This window comes from Octopus bimaculoides, chromosome 4 (assembly GCF_001194135.2).
Source record: "Octopus bimaculoides isolate UCB-OBI-ISO-001 chromosome 4, ASM119413v2, whole genome shotgun sequence".
NCBI lineage: Eukaryota > Metazoa > Mollusca > Cephalopoda > Octopoda > Octopodidae > Octopus > Octopus bimaculoides.
The window spans coordinates 32,133,101-32,138,200 of NC_068984.1; positions in this window are offsets into that span (position 1 = coordinate 32,133,101).

The following is a 5,100-nucleotide window of genomic DNA, read 5'->3' on the forward strand; positions in this document are numbered from 1 at the left end:
TACATACATACATGCATGCATGTATATATACATGCATGCATGCATATATACATGCATGCATGCATACGTACATACATACATACATATAAACTAGCAAGTTTTAGGGAACAATAAATATTCCATACCAGGTGAGACAACTCCTCTTGAGATGATGATGAAAGATTTCAATATTTCATCATTATTGTGGCTATGTGTGTGTGTGGAGTTTTCAGGACATTTATAAGGAAAAAGAAATAGATATAGTCTTTTAGCTGTTTCTGAGATGTTATGGATATCCCTTTATCAGAGACGATGTGAGATGGTTAAATAGAGGTAAATATTTCAGTTTGAAATAGGAATTATTATGGAAAAGGAGGAGATAGGGGAATATAGAGGGAAATAGGAGAAGGAAAGTAGAAATATAAATATAAAATATATGAAGATATTGTAGTTGCAGTTCCATTATTCAAGGAAAGTGGTGTATAGAAGTGGTAAAAAATTTCCTGTACATGGTATGTAATTTCCAATTAATTTCATGTAATTCCATGTTTAGTCATTTTAAAGTATGTGGCTGTGGACTCGGTGCTGCTCATTCGAAAGGGCCTTGTGGTGTGAATGAAAATTTGAGAATGTATTAGTAGTATTTGTGGATAGATGTTGGAGGGTGAGATGTGTATGTTTAGAATGAGATATGTCAAAATGGAAATAAGAAGAGAAAATGAGAGGAAAAAGGGAAAAGAGTGAAAAATCTGAAGAAAGAGTGAAGGGAGTGAGAAAAGTGTTAGTTGGTGGTCAAGATAATGTGAGGGGAGGATGGGAGAGGAGTGGAGGAGATATAGGAAACCTATGTACCATGTACAGGAAGCATTTTTACCTCTTCTATACACCATTTTCCTTGAATAATGGAACTGCAACTACAATATCTTCATATGTTTTATATTTATATTTCTACTTTCCTTCTCCTATTTCCCTCTATATTCCCTATCTCCCTCTTCTCCATAATAATTCCTTATTTTGAACTCAAATATTTACCTCTATTTAACCACCTCACATCGTCTCTGATGAAGGAATATCCGCAATATCCCAGATACAGCTGTAAGACTATATCTATATCTATTCCCTTATAAATGTCCTGAAAATTCCCCACAACCTTGGCTTTGTTATCTCATTTTGTCTAATATATATATATACATATGCATGCTAATACAACACCCACATTAGACTCCTCACTCGTATCACTATCGAACCAATAGTTTAACACCGTAAGTCCATACCACTTACTTAACATTACCAGCCACTCTTTGGGTCTTCTAGATACCAATACCTCTCGTATATATATCTTGAATCTTGAGCTTCCATATGGTTTCTGTTGTGTAGTTTCATTCATAAGGTATTAGTTGGCTCAATACTATAATAGAAGACACTTGCTTATATGCACAAAGCAGACCAGAACCTATTATGTTTCTGTTAGAAGACTCAAAAGTTTTATGCCTAATTTTTATGAAATCTAACTCCATTCTTATTTATTTCATGGTAGTTTATATTTTTACAAACATGAAATATTCTGACATCAGTTGAAGTTTGCTGAACAAATTATAGTACAAATATTTTTAACAATTAGCTGCTCTTCATCGTAATAACCAATTGACCACAACATAGTTGATAACACATTATATATTTGTACAGTGGACTGAAATAAGTATATTAATCTATATAGTCTAAAGTTGCAATGCAAATATTTGAGAAAGAGAGCTTTAACCATTTATCATATATTAACTTAAATGTAATTTAAAGTCTAAATCATATTCAAGACTTTTTAGTATCCATGACTGTTTTCTGGTTCTTTGAGTCTGGTGGGAAGAATTTATCTTCTGATCAGATACCTGGTTTGAATTCTTGCTACAGACTGGATTCTACTAAAACCATCCATGGACTGTTTTGTCATTTTAAATCATTGAATTGGATGAAATCTATTACCCAAAAGTACATAGATGTAAATCACCATACATTTATTAATCTATGTGCAACTTTCAAGAAGTTACCTAGAATTTAATATTCTAAACCACTCCCACTTCACTCTACATACACCTCACACATAGCACGTACACATGCATGCATGGATGCACACACACACAGAGCTTGTATGATATACTTGCTATATTTGATATCTGAAATTCATTTTATTCTTGTTCCTTTCACATTTGACTATCATCAAATCTAGTTTAATTTTAAATTGTTTATTGCATCTTAAAGTGAATAAGATGTTCCTTGTGGATCCCACAGGTGTCAAGTTACAATGTGAATAATGTCCCTCGTGAATGTAATTTTGAACTGAGCACTCTTGAGGTTTTTCATCACCTCATGGTATTAGTCTGGGTGGATATAAGCCTATCCCTGGTGGTACATTCTGCATTGTTTCCTCTTGCATCCAGTCCGCATGACTAACTGCTATATATAGCTTAAAGAACTTGGATTCAGAAGCCACTGTCTTTCTGTTCAAGGAGGCAAAGTAGAAACAAATGAGGTAATTATACAGCTGTCTTCTTTGTATGATATTTCTGAAATACATTTCCTTTTTCATATTCCTTTTGTGTTTAACTATTGTCTAATCCCAATTAATTTCTAATTACATGTTAAGTGAGTAATATTTCATTAAATTAAATTAGTATGTGCTTTGACAGGCCTATCACACATACTTCCTCCTGTACACACTCACGCATATGCACATACAGATACACACACAAAATTGTGCATATACATTCACATACAGATCAACTCAATGTATTTTGTATCATATGCTGATTCTAATTTCTGTCAAAAGCTTGTCTTGTCCTGAAACTAGCATGATATGATACCATCTCATGTCTTGGAAGGATATGCTAGTGAAGGTTCAAAGGAAGAAAAAGTGGAAATTATAATGAATATATCTTTCATTGAAGCAATACTTAGATGATTTGGTAAGTTTTTTAATTGGATTACATCCAATGGCATGACATAAGATATTTTCTACATCACACCCCACAGCAGTACTCAAGAAGACCTATACTCCACAGTAGTACACAAGAAGACCTGTACTCCATAGCAGAAGTGTTAAAACCACTCCCCCTGGTGAAGAGGATTGGCCTACAATACTTCTGTGCTGGTGCTATGTAAAAAGCATTTGTGCAGTGCCACGTAAAAAACACCTGGCACAATCTGAAAAGTGGATGATATTAGGAAGGGCATCCAGCAGCAGAAACCATGCCAAATCAGACTGGAGGCTGGTGTAGCTCTCTAGCTTGCCAGCTCTGGTGAAACTGCCAATCCATGCCTGCATGGACAATGGATATTAAATGATGATGATGATGATGATAAATTTACTCAGTAAAGTCTCATTCCACCTACTCCAGACCCACAGAACTTGAAACGTTGTTAGTTTTGCATTGCTTACAATGATGGATTACATAGCACCCTATAGTACCTTGGTAGAAATGAAATAACCAAGATAAAGTTAAGCATCTTAACTATGTCCATAACATAATAGTGATGAGAGGTTACATGCTCCTGACTTCATTGGTGAGAGTCTAATACATTATTAATGCTCTCATTGATTTGTAACATAAATACAAGACCTCACACTATTTCAGATGAGGTAATAATGAGTCATATCAAACCAGTATTTAACTGGTTCTATTTTATCCACTTCAAAATAATAATAATAAAAATAAACTTTAATCATAATTTGAGCTCAGAATGTAAAGGATTTGATTAAATACTGTTTGGTATTTTGTCCATAGTTCTGCCAATTCTGTTAATCCTCTCAATCACAGCATAAAGAGAATGAGGTGATTATAAATGAGGACCAGAAGTAGATTTGTCTTAGCTTCTATATGAATTCCAATATATAACTTTACTCTGAAGACAAAACCCAATTATCATTATTCCAGCTTCACTGGGTTAAGATTCAACTCGATTGCTACCTTCTTTCTGCTAAAATACATAGCCTTTCTTTCATAACTATAGAAACAATAAAAACTTAAATAGAATAACTTTATTCTAGTTGAGCAAACCTCCTTATGCTTTGAAACTGGATGCGAATGATTTCCCTCAATATCTATAGCAACATACTTCCAAATTACGAAAATGTTGCCTATAATCTGTAGAGGTTTCAGTGATATATAAGAGGGGAAGTAGTATTTTATACACCATAAGCTTTGTCATTTGTCTCAAATCATGATTTCCATATACTTGTTTGCTTAGATAAGTAGAGTTTACACCAATGCATTTTATACAGTGTTGAGTGCTGTATGAATACATGCATGGATTATGGAACTGTCCTCAATGCAACAGAAATAATCATTACAATCCATGTAATGCAGCTTACAATGTTATTTATGAAAACACTATCTTTCTTTAAGTCATTGCAGTCGGCAAATACACAAATATATACTGCACTTATCAGTCCTTCTGTCTACCATGCTGTGTTTAGTTTATGATATTGGCAACTGAGTGTCCAGTTAGGGCAGTAATATTGTTGGTCAAGCTAGAATAAAATGAGATAATAATATTATATACAATCAAATAATATTTCCTAGTTAAAGACATTCGGTAGGATGAAAATGATAAAGAGAGAGATATAAAAGAAGGAAATTTAGTAAGAATCAGAGAGTGACAGTAAGAGAATAAGGGGGGTTTAAACAAGCAAATGCTAGAGATAGAAAGTAAAATTGATTAAGGAGAATTAGAAGAGAATGTAACATATAATAAGATATCAACAATTTATAAAATCCCATTTTCTTACTACAACTACCACCATCAAACCATCTCTACTACCACCACCACCACTACCACCCTGGGGCTCTTCAGAAAGCAATGGTAATATATTGGTACACCAATAGATCCTAAATTTGTTCTTGGAAAAATTCAATAAAAGCATTCTCCCACCTCTCATAAATCTGAGTTATATATGTATGCTATTTTAGTTTGATCCACTACACTGCAAAAAGTCATTGAATGACTGCTAAAGAAGGTGAAGTTTACTAGGAAAGTTTAGTGGTGGTGGTGGTGGTGGTGTAGAGACAGATAGAAGTAAAATAAATAAATGATATAAAAACCACAAAATGAAACAATGAAAATAACAGA